This window comes from Syngnathoides biaculeatus, chromosome 2, assembly GCF_019802595.1.
Source record: "Syngnathoides biaculeatus isolate LvHL_M chromosome 2, ASM1980259v1, whole genome shotgun sequence".
In the NCBI taxonomy this organism is placed as follows: Eukaryota; Metazoa; Chordata; class Actinopteri; order Syngnathiformes; family Syngnathidae; genus Syngnathoides; species Syngnathoides biaculeatus.
The window spans coordinates 8,504,845-8,517,315 of NC_084641.1; positions in this window are offsets into that span (position 1 = coordinate 8,504,845).

Sequence of the window (12,471 nt, forward strand, 5' to 3'; positions counted from 1 at the left end):
CTTCAAAATGTCAATAAAAAGCCAAGTAATGAATCAACATTGTGCAGTGGGCACATTACGACACAATCCACTTTCAGTAGATCCATGAAGGGCTAAGGGTCGATTCATTTTCAGAAAACACCCTCTATTGATCGATGCTGCAATTCATCACTTACACTGTAGTAACACTTACCTCGATCCAGAGGCTAACCTGACACATAATCTCTGTGTGTGTCTGCGTGTGAGCATGCATGCATCTGTATGCATGTGTGTAGGTATATTTGTGTACATTGTAAACATGATGCAACTAACATGAAACTTTGTCAAAGTTAATAACCGTATTGTCAAATAATTTGGAGCCTGCCTGTGATACACGACAGCTATTGTTTTCCTGCAGCTAACCATTCTATTCTGGTTTGCTAGCAGCCTCTAGTGGTCTCCCACAAACCCACGGAGGGTGGGTGCAGGTTGGTAAACTTGCCTGCACATATAGTCCAATAAACTGCACACAGTAGTTTGCCTTCAGTTTGTTGGTCGTATTACACAGCCAAGACGTCCAGTGGCTCACTGCTATGGGAGTGGTGTGGTTTTTCTTCAGCACAACAGTTGTGCGGTGAGGTCAGAACACATACAACATCCCAAATTTTAGGCACACCCAAGATCCCATGTGCAAATATTTGTCTTGTATTAGAAACAATGAAAGAAGAGAAGCAAAGTTAGTGTTCCTGGTCTCTCGCTGAGGAATGCATGACATTAAAGCTTTAATGGAAGAATAACAAAGCATCCATCACATAGAGCGCTCGCCTAGAATACTGCGAGCCATTCACGGACAAAATTGGCAATTCTCTGTGTGCAGTACCTGCATGCCACTCACCCACAAGTGGCTGACATTACTCATCGTAGAGGGTCACCAAGTTATTAATACAGGGACCAACGATTTATGTTTTCATGAAAATGCTACAGGTGAGAGGATGGAGGGGGATGGCCCATTTGCTGGACCGGTTTTCATGACCATCCTGTCTTTTAGCATTGCCTGATGTGGATTTAAAGCCCAAGTAGGACATTAGTTAAATGAATTGAACGTCAGATGAAGGGAGAGATGAGAGGAGGATGCAACAGGAAACATAACAAAGGTGAACAAAAATGATTGAAAGGAGATTATGGAGAAAGAATGGACTATGACAGCCACAAGAGAAAAATAATAGCGGAGGAAACGCGAAGGAAAATTTTGAGGAGAAAAGCGTAAATGGATATGAAGCATTTGGATAACGGCGGAGGCTTTTGAAAAAAATAAAAATAAAAACATTTATGTGGCTTTGTAAAAATATTGAATTTACCTTTCAGCAACTGAATTGTATTTAGACATTTGACATATTTATAAATGTAATCAGATGTTTTAATGTTGGCAAGAAACTTCTTTGCAATGAATGAGTTGATCCGAAGTCAGGAGTCCATCAACACCAAATTCTGATTCAGCCAAATGCTTCAAAACTGACGGGACCACATTTCAGAGTGCTGGTTCAAAAGATCTTTGAATGAGTTCAAACAACTAGGAGAGGAACTGAAGACCTATCCATTTTCTGAGCCCCTTATCCTCACAAGTGTCATGGGAGTCCATCCATCCATTTTTCTTTGCCGCTTATCCTCACGAGGGTCACGGGAGAGCTGGAGCCTATCCCAGCTGTCAATGGGCAGGAGGCCTGAACTGTTTGCCAGCCAATCACAGGGCACATAGAGACAAACAACCAGTCACACTCACAATCACACCAGGGGGCAATTTAGAGTCTCCAATGAATGAATGATTTTGGGATGTGGCCAGAGAAAACCCACGCAGGCACAGGAAAAACATGTAACATCCACACATCCAAGGCCGGGATCTGATACACGTGAGACCTTAGTGAGGATAAGAGGTATGGAAGATTGATGGACCAATACTCATAATTATGCCAAATGTCTAAAGACATTTGAGAACCTAAAAATGATCCATCCATCCCTCCATCCATTTTCTTAGCTGCTTATCCTCACAAGGGTCACGCGAGTGCTGGAGCTGTCAACCGGCAGGAGGCGGGGTACACCCTGAACTGGTTGCAGGGCACATAGAGACAAACAGTCGCACTCTCAATCACACCTAGGGCAATTTAGACTGTCCCGTGCCTGGAGAAAACCCATGGAGGGAGAAGATGGAAACTCCACACAGGCAGGGCCGGTATCGAACCCACAACCTCAGAACTGTGAGGCCAGCACTTTACAGCTGATCCATCGTGCCGCCCTCTAACTGTAAATCAATACGATAAAAAGGACATTAAAGGAAAAAGCTACATTATATTAAAAAAAAGATTAAGAGGAAAGAGGAAAATGAGCAGAAAGGGGTCCAGATGTATGCGCTACAATGGCGTCACCATAGCAACGACAAAAACCTCTGCACATTTTCGGCTCTCCACCTCTTCCCCTGTCTCCCTGTTGCGCCATCTCCTGCCATAACCCAGGCCTGGGACTGTGTGAGCTCGGTTGCCATGGAAACTGAACAGCTCAGAGCAGTCCTCGGAGGGGAAGACGCGGAGCCTTACCTCTCCACTTTCACGTCCCAATCAGTCACATGATGAGCTCTGGCACTGCAGCTGGAGCCATCAAACAAGACTAAAGGGAGGAGGCTCGTAGTGTTACATCATTGCACCCATTTTTGAGCCTCTCTGAAAAGTGTAGCACAGTGATTGTTGAGTTTTGAAAAAAAATTGCACACCTCCATGCCAATTTTGACTAACAAGCCTGCACAAGATCTCAACAAGACTGCAAAGTGCACGTGTAAACCATTTCTTTACACACACAGACACGGACGCTGGAATTGAGCGCGCGTGTAGAGATAAGAAGCTGCGGCAATTGAGTATGGAGGGTCTGGTGGCTGGGATTGGGGAAGCTTGGGTTTGGTACTAATAGGAGGGTGTTGTTAGTTCTTGATATGATGGCCGGCTGAGCACTGCACCCTTTCTATTCGGACGAAGCATCTTGCACATATTTAGAGTTTGAAAGATTTAGCAACATAGCTTTTCATGATGCAAAATTAACCAAAAGACTGAAACAAAGGGGACACTGATGATTTTATAATCTCACAAGGGAAGACACTAGTCGCTGTTGTGGAATGCCAATTAAACATTTCTCTTTGTGCTTGCCATTTGCAGAAATGACCATGAGAAGAAAATCCCAAAATGATCTTTATCTTCAATGAGAGGATTAGCTCAGGTTTAGCGTTAGTTGTCCTCACGCAAGTCTGCGACTTCAAGTATGTGAATGGCAGGAATGCCATTAAGACATTCTAGTAACAAACATAACCACACTTATCTGTTGCACGAAATGTCAAAAAGCTGTAGCTTTAAGAATGCCAGTCCAGTATCATCAACTCTGTCTGGCCTTGATTGCTCAAGCCAAATCACAGCAAAGCGATGAAAAGTCCTCTTGCCAACACAATGACGTGGAATGCAGATAATAGTGAACTGCAGTTTGCGCTTGAAAGATCACCACGTTCATCCAGAGCAACCATTGTCCAGATGATGGTGGCGAGTAGCCAGCTCGGATTGTAAATCCAGAATTTGAGCCCATTCACAGTATACATGGAGAAGCTACCTGAAGACCATGTTTAGATATAACATTAACATTGACCTTGAATAAGCACTTACAGGGGCCGTCATGCACGGAGTCCCTGCTTGACCAACCGCCCTCCCAACGCGTTCACACCAAGTCAAGTCATGAAATGGTTAGTTTGATTAAGATCATGTCACATCCCAATGTTTTGTTTCCTGCTAAATCAATTTGGCATTTTGGGGGGGATGTGAATGGTTCCCGGACATCATCAAAGGATGTGATGCATGGACGCCAACGAGCAGATTTGCAGAGACCTCCAATCATCCGATCCCTCAAGTCCCTCCTCAACCTTGGAGGAGTCTTACCTTGTCTTGGTTGAAACCCCGCAGTGGAAAGAAGCATGCGAAGAGGAACTTGCCCCAGCTGATGACGGCAGCTAGGCACCAATTGAGGCGAGCCATGCCTGCGTATGTTCCTTCTTGTCTACGAGCCCCTTATTTCCGGCTCGGCTCCAGGGTAGAATCCTGTAACCCCCATGAAAAAGAACAATGTCAAGGTAAAAAAAAAAAAAAAAAAGAAAGAAAAAAGACCCCACACAAACGATATCCTCCTAGTCCTCCAAGTCCTATAGCCAAAAACTTGGTATGGTTTTCCATTTTCACAAAATTGGACTACCTGTCTGCTTGCGTATCTGAAAATTGCAATCTGCGGAGGGGTGCGGGGCGGAATAACAGGGGTCTGTGTCAATCAACTAGTTCCCCCAAAATGGACAAGAGCCCTTGGGTGATGGTTTAGCACAATGCAACGCCTTACAACTGACTTCCTGTCTGTCCGTCTGGCACTGGTCCCCTTTGCCTCCCAAGCCAATCTAGATCAGTCTACGCGTCACGAGCATCGGCGGCTGCATAATGCGAATAGTCCGCCGCTAATCGACTGCACCTTTGCACACATACATAGCCATGTCTCACACTCACTGTCTTCTCTTTCATACACAGCGCTCGCCTTTAGCAAAACAAAATTAAAAAACTGAGGAAGAAAAAAACAGGCTGTCTTGCCACATACATCCACAGGCTGAAGAGCCCCCCTCTCATCGTACAGCTCCCCTCAAGGCTCAGGATTCCCGGTGCTTTGCGCTCCCACAGTTACACGTTGCTGCTGCTGCTTTCTCTCTCGCTAACACACACACACACACACAGACACACACATGCAGTGATGCTGCAGCACTTACTCAGCCAGCAAGGGGAGGGAGTGGATGGGTGCAAAAAAAGTGTGTGTGCTGGTGGGAGGGGGGAAGAATTGGTAACCGAGGGATTGGTTGAAAAGGGGAAACAGAATTGAGAATACAGGAATAACAAACCAAGTGTATCCTGTACATTGGTTGTATTTGAGAATGCAGCCGAAGGGATGTCATGCAATAAAAGGGGTGCACGTCAAGTGGTGATGGAATGATAAGAAAGTGAATGGATGAGTCAAGATGGATGGATGGGACAAGGGGGAGAAATGACAAAACAAAGATGCAGTAGGGGAGAGAGGGCTTGGGGAGCAGAGAGTACCAATCAGAACACATACACACAACAGTATACGCAATGTGTACACACAAATAGACCCCGAGTGCAGGGAGATGATTGTGGTGTGTGAGCTGTACTAAGCTGAATGGAAAGAAGGCGCAAGAAGAGCGATATTGAATCATTGTCTTGATTCATTATTACACTGCCTCCTTCACTTTCTATTTCTCTCTCTCTCTCTCTCTCTCTCTCTCTCTCTCTCTCTCTCTTTCTCACACACACACACACGCACACACACACACACACACACACACATACAAGACTGCAGGTGGTGTACAGCCTCGTTCACTAGTGCTGCAGTCTCTCTACGCTTCAGTAGGAGCACATTTTCACTGCAGAACGCTTTTCTGTCTCCCCCCCAAGCCCCCCGCCTTTCCCAGCCCGACGAGTGCAGCACCACCGGCGCCACCACCACACCAACGCAATCACAACACATCAAAGCAGTGAGCAAGGCAGATACAAAAGTGCACGGAGGACCACAGCTAGCCTGCAGGGACGTGAGAAATCCATAGGAGGGTTAGGTACTGGGGCAAAATGGTTGTCCTTATAGTAACAATGAGGCAATAAAAATGTGCTTTTGAATTGGAGAAGAGCTAACGTACATGCTGTTATTCAACATACAGCCCCAAATGAAGAATTTTTTCCTAGTGCACATATTTAATCAATTGCGGCCTAATTCTTCATCTCCCTCATCTGGACTTTTGAGGGTTCAGCCTCGAGGTGTGGAGTGACGGTATTGTTGTCCTGGGCTTGGTTGCCCTTTGTTTGAATGTTGTGCAAACTGTTTGGAAATTGCCCTTTCAGTGCATTCTTGAGCATAAAGAAAGTTTTAAATATATTGTGTGACACATTTGGTGTAGAAGAACCTTCTTTGATCTACATACCTACACAAGTAGCAACGTGACAAGTTTTCCCATTGACAGTCTGGCAAAATGTTGAATCAGGTTGCAAAGCCCACTTCAACCTGAACAAAAAGCACCATCCATCCATTCATCCTTTATCCAAGCCGCTCATCCTCCAAAAGGTCACGGGAAAGTTGGAGCCTATCCCAGCTACCTTTGGACGAAAGGCGGACTATACCCTGAACTGGTCGCCAGTCAGTCGCAGGGCAGATATCAACACCATCATTGAGCAGGACTCCATCCCATGCTGCCTCGCACCAAAGTCAGGTATGTAGCACTACACCATCAGTGAATATCATAAAGCTCCAAACATTTGAAAATGAAATGAGGGCTTCTGAAGGAATTGAATTTTTATGCCTGAAAAAAATAATTGCCTTGTTGTAGAACATTTTTGTGTGATATTGCCCATGCAAAATCTGGTCAAAAAGCCAAATTAGAGTAAATGATTGACATTATTTTTACTACTTACTTACTATTCCGAGAACGCCTTCCTCAATTGGCTGAGAAATTTCAGTTAAAAAAAAAATCACCAATACAGGAAGAATTTTTAATTGGTTCTCCAAGTTGATCTATCAAAAACACTATGTCTCAAACAGCTTCGCTTGCCCTAAAAACTCAACTTCATTGCGCAAATAGAACATTACTCGTGAGAAGAACAGTGTGGCCAGTAGAATAGGTCATATAAATCAGTCGTCAATTGTTGTTGGTTTTTTTTTCAAGCATTTATTTATTATGGAGGATTTTAGAGGCAATTGATGTGTTCATTGCATATCTTTTCATTCTACAAAGATTACAGCTGCTTGTCACGTGGCTGTTGTGAGTTCAATGCCAGATGCTACATTTTGACCTTTTGGTGAGTTATCGTCATTGAATCAAATGTGATAAATATGTAAGAAGCCAGTTTGATCTTCCATCAATTTATAAGTAACAAAGGAGAAAGTGGCCCCACATAGTACTGCTGGACATCTTGAAAGGCAAAATGACAAGGTATTCTCTCCTCATTTGGCAATGAGCTGATGATCCTAATTAAGAATAAGCAACTTGCATAATCACTGCTGACTTCAATTGACTGGCCTGTCACCTTGGCCATCCAAGAGGTTGGAAAGCCTGTGGAAAAACGTAAAGGCTGCAGAAAATACAAAGATAACCAAAAAAAAAAAGAAAAAAAAACTTTTTCAGTGGAGATTCAAACCCTCGGTTATGTTTCAAATCATGAGATTACTGAATAAGGTATAACTTCAATGTATCTATCCTATGCTCCTGTATTGTTGATTCAATAGGAAGCCTGTGATGTAAACCACCACACCTACTGCTCAAACGAACGTATTGCTAAAAAAAATGATTGTATCTACAAAAAAAGTGTGTTCATCAAAAAAAATAGGAAATGGGAATAAAAACATTCTTAGTGAAGAAATAATTGTACGGGGAAACAAACAACAGCAATCCTCTTCTGGTTTGCCAAGGCTTTGAGTGACAGCCAGACCATTTGCTACCCGCCCACTCACCACAATTCCTGCGCCAGCATCCCATTCACATTCAAGGCAAAGACCGTGTACTGTATGGAGCAGACACCAGATTAGGTCCCATCACTCACCTCATCATTCACTAATGTGCTGACTCATTCATCTTCCACTTTCTCTCTTGCTGATCCTCACATTTGCTCCGTTTTTAAATTTCATCCCAACCTTTTCTCTTCACTTGATGCCCTTCTTTCTCTGCATTCTCCCCCTCGGATGTGACTGAGTCTGCAGCCCTCTGTCCGTAATAATTCCCAACAATGGTGACACTTTTTTGCTTCAAAAGTGTCTTCTTCATCACACATTCATTTGTCTCATACAAAAAGAAAGCACCACAAAGATAGAGGCGACGCCAGAGGCCTACCATCACCAGTTTTGTCTATTACCCAAATGTACTTTGATCGTGAACTCAATGAATCTGAATCACTGGATCTGAGTGACCCACATGTGTATCAAGCTGAAACTGACATTGTTGTTTCATACGAGCAAAGTGGGGGTCAGAATGAAGTACCTTCCCAGAGTGGGAGAGCTCATCCCTTCTACGATAAACCTCCAGGTGACAGCTTTGTCTTTAGCGGGGCCAAATTACGTGAGGGGACGGAGACGCACTTACGGCGGAGGACCATGAATGGTGACACATCCAGGGCCGGCTGCCAAGGTACACTCACTTATTCAGCCGGGGCTCCCCACCTGCTTTACTCCAGCGACCCTAGGGAGGACCATGCTACGTTGTGGGAAATACCATGATATCATATCTCTTGATGTAACGTTATATAAGACTTTATCATTGTTAGAGGCAACAAAATTAGAGTAAAAAAATATATTTCCAAAGTACTGTTGTAACAACAGCTGTGCTCAGAATTAATGCATTTTTTTTTTTTTATGTCGGAGGACAGCGGAGGTCTCGGAAAAAACCCACAAAGGCACGGGGAGAACGTGCAAACTCCACACAGGGAGGCTGGGATTTGAACCCTGGTCCTCAGAACTCAGAGTCCAATGCTCTGCAGCTCCGCAATCATGCTGCCCCGTGACATTATCAATAACCATATTTTCACCCAAATTATGGATTTGTATTCTGACCTGATTTTAATGTTCCCAAAGATTCCCGTGATCTTAATTAAATATCTGTCCTTTTGTCACCTTTACTGTCTTTCTTCAATGAGCTTGACAAAGGTGGTTGATCTTGGTGCAGCTGCAGAAAGCTGCAGGTAATCACCAAAGTACATATCACTGATAAGCTCCAACCGGCATCAGCCAGATGACGGCAACGTGATGCATCTCAACAGTTATCGCCACAATCAGGTGCAGCGTTGGATCAAATTTAAATCGACCCCCAACTTAACTCCACACCTTTAAATCTTCCACATGACACAGCTTTTGCTGCCAAAAGGAGGCCACTCACTGGCAATCTACCTGTAAATAAATGCAATGTGGACATAAACATGCAATGGCTAAATGTCTGCCAAGGTCATTTTCAAGGTCACTGGACAGTTTGGGATGTGTGAAATGGAAATAAGTCCTCAGAGGCCTTACACGTTAAGTTATTGCCCTCCTGGTCACAGCAGAAGGAGAATGTGTGAGCCTGAAATGAGCCAGAGCCGAAAGGCAAAGTCTCTCCCCGCGTGTCCGAACATTGCCTGCCAGCAAGCATCCCGCTGTTGACTTGGTTGTTCTCCAGGCGAGTTTGTGGCATGCTTTTAGCTCTGCTAATGTTGCTACCTATGTAGGTTAAAGACCCCCTTGTGGTCGACAAACACGCCAGTGCCAGGGGAAACATCCCAAGGTTAAAGCATGAGCATGCAGGAAAGGTTGGTGCCAACAATTGGGAGAGAAACAAGAAAGGAATGCATGTCATCTTTAACTGTTTGTGAGAGAATGGTGAACGTTATACATCTATTAGCAAATTAATCACCTCGTTCTGTCTGCTGTTCTCAGAAGTCTGCAAAGCCCTCATTCCCTAAATGGGCCAAGGAATCAATCGGACGCCCTACCCCTTCTAATTATACGCATTCATCAACACTCATATCCTTGGACAAGGATTCAAAGTTACGTTGCATTTTTAGGGAACAGTGACAGTGACACTCCATCCAGTTGATGCGCAAAGCTCAGCCAGGACTAGTATCTGGGACTGGGCCAATCCGCTGCCCTCAAGGTAAAGATGGGAGAGGAGAAGGAACCAAGGCAGCTGACGCCAACATTAAAATAATGGAAAACAGAATAATACTTTACCATATTTCATGTTTGTAGGCCTTTTTGAAATTGGCCTAACAGCTAAAAAATGGTTAGCATTACTGCACAAGAATGTGATGGAAGGTCATGGTCAGTATTCATTGTTTGGCTTTGAAATCATATTACAATATTTTATCAAGTTGGCAATCAGACAGCATGTGGACAGGACAAGTAGTAAATAGTGTGCCTACTTTTGAAAGCACATACACATCGCACCACCAATTCAAAACCTAAACTGCAATCCTTCACTTAACCTCTTCATTGTCAATTTTGTGTGAAAGGTAGCAATCCAGTTTCAGTTAGAACTGTACGAAGTATCAACCTGCTTCAAACACTGCACCATCATCCTGGTCCCCATGAAACCTGCAATTTCAGGTCTAAATGACTACGGGCCTGTTGCCTTGACATCTTTTGTCATGACGTCCCTTGAACACCTTTTGTTGGACCACCTCAGGAGCATCGCAGGTCCCCAGGTCCCTCAGACCTAACAGGTCTGGGGATGATGCAGTCAACATGGGTCTGCACGTCATCGACAGCGTGGGAACCTATGCGAGGAGGCTGTTTGTGGACTTCAGTTCTGCATTCAACACCATCATCCCTCAACTGCTCTCCTCCAAACTTTTGTGTCTCGCTTGCCATCTTCCAGAGGATCTACAACTTCCTGATGGGCAGGACACAGGAGATGGTACCGATCGATGCAAACCAATACTACGTAGCAGGCATTCCAACAGAGTCTTCCCTCTTGCAATTAAATTCTTAGATTCTTCAACAGTTAACTTACAATTCCACTGCAACATGGTGACAATTTTCTGCCTCGAGTTGTTGTCACATGCAGCTGGCCCAATTAGTATTAATATTATATAAAATGGACTATCGCACAACTAGTCACTTTCAACTACATACTCTCCATGAAGTCCTGGCACCCTTTGCACAATCGTCGCTGCACTGGACTATCACTCTAATGAGCATTCTAAATACTCTAAATCCTAGATGACTCTGCATCCTTTGCAAAAATTTGCACAACTCTTAAGTTTAAAAATATGTATTTCCTGTCAATTGAGTGCCTACTGTTTTTCGTACTCAACATGTACAGTATATCGTACTAGAGCGGCTCCAACTACCGTAGAAAAATTACATACTTGGTCAATGAAGCTGATTCTGATTATAATGTATTGCGAATGTATGGTAAAAATGACTGAAGACATGAAAGACAGAAAACGTACATCTGTCCCTCTGAGGGAATTAAGGGACATAAACAATTTTTAAAGGCGTTGTATATCGAAATGGGACACAACTTGACACAAGGAGAAAGAAACACATTACGTGAAGAACAATGTACAATACAGTACAGTTTTTAGCTGAACATGGAGAGGATAAAGTGGACTTCCTTATTGTGTGTGGACATGCAGGAAATTGATGTGCACGTGCAAATCACCTCACTGTCTTTTCGTTTCTGCCATTGCTCTGTTGCCATGGGAGACACTTATGTAAGCCATGCCTAATCTTGTTAACTGTCACTGTGGGTGCCTAAGAGCAGGGGCACATTGTCGCACTTCAAAAAATGTCCGTTTTTGGTCATTTAACAGAGGGGTAATTTTCTTGAGGAGTGCGATAAGGTGATTTTTAAGCTTTGATTGAGTAAAAACAGAACAAGGGAGGCAAAGTGGCAACTCATTGGCTGGCTCAGGAAGTGCCCACTATCAATACAGATATTTTTTTTAACCATAACCATACATCAAAGTACAAAACCTGAAAGTTGCGTGTACATAAATGTTGTGAATGTGACACATTATTTTAAGGCCATAGTGCGAGTAGAGTCTGATTTGGGGACAATAAGGGCAGAGCCACGCATGAACAGGCGTGCAGTTTCCTCCCCCTATTCGCTCCACTGCCACGTGCTCCATTAGCTTTATTGTACAGTTTTGACTGTGCTGGGTTTGATGTCAAGGTCATCATGAGATCCTTCACAGAAATGTTTGTCTCTTCCAACATAAACAAGGCAATCATAAATGTATTTTCAGAACAACACCTTTTTATTGAACTCATTATCACCGTGATGCACCTGCTAATTGCAGCGTACACAGGAACATTAACGCAGTGGTTGCTAAGGGAGCATCATCATCAGGTTCCCCTCATGTGCCACATTGTTTCACTGAAAACTGGCACCAGAGGAAAAGGCAAGAATTTCATGCTCCCTTAATAATATAATAGCAGTGTTAGCCATCTGGCACCGAAGTGAGAGTTACAGTACAGTACGTCAAAAGACAAACTTAAACTTATTCTGGCCATTTGTGTGCACCTTGCTACCATTTCTTGAAGTATTTGGCCTTTGTTAAGACAGTATAATAAAACTCCTTAAAGCTATGTGTTTGGAGGGTGTCTTTCTTTTTATTTTTTCTCATTTTCCACTTCAGAACGTTAAATACAATATAGGGAGTTAGTCTTGTGTAATGTAGTGAAATCAAACGAGGCCGGAGGTTTAATGGTACCAGGATGGTTCCAGTTTATTGGGCCTGTTTCCACTGCCAACAGTACCATATCGATTCCAATTTTGCGCTGTGATGATGAGTGCTATTGTAAGACGATTCACAATGCCTGCTGTTTTAATGCGATAGCAGCCTCCATGCTTGTTTCCAGTTAAGGTCAAAGGGTGTGCAGGTACGGTACAGCTAAGCTTGCCCTTGGTGTCTGCCTAACATCTGT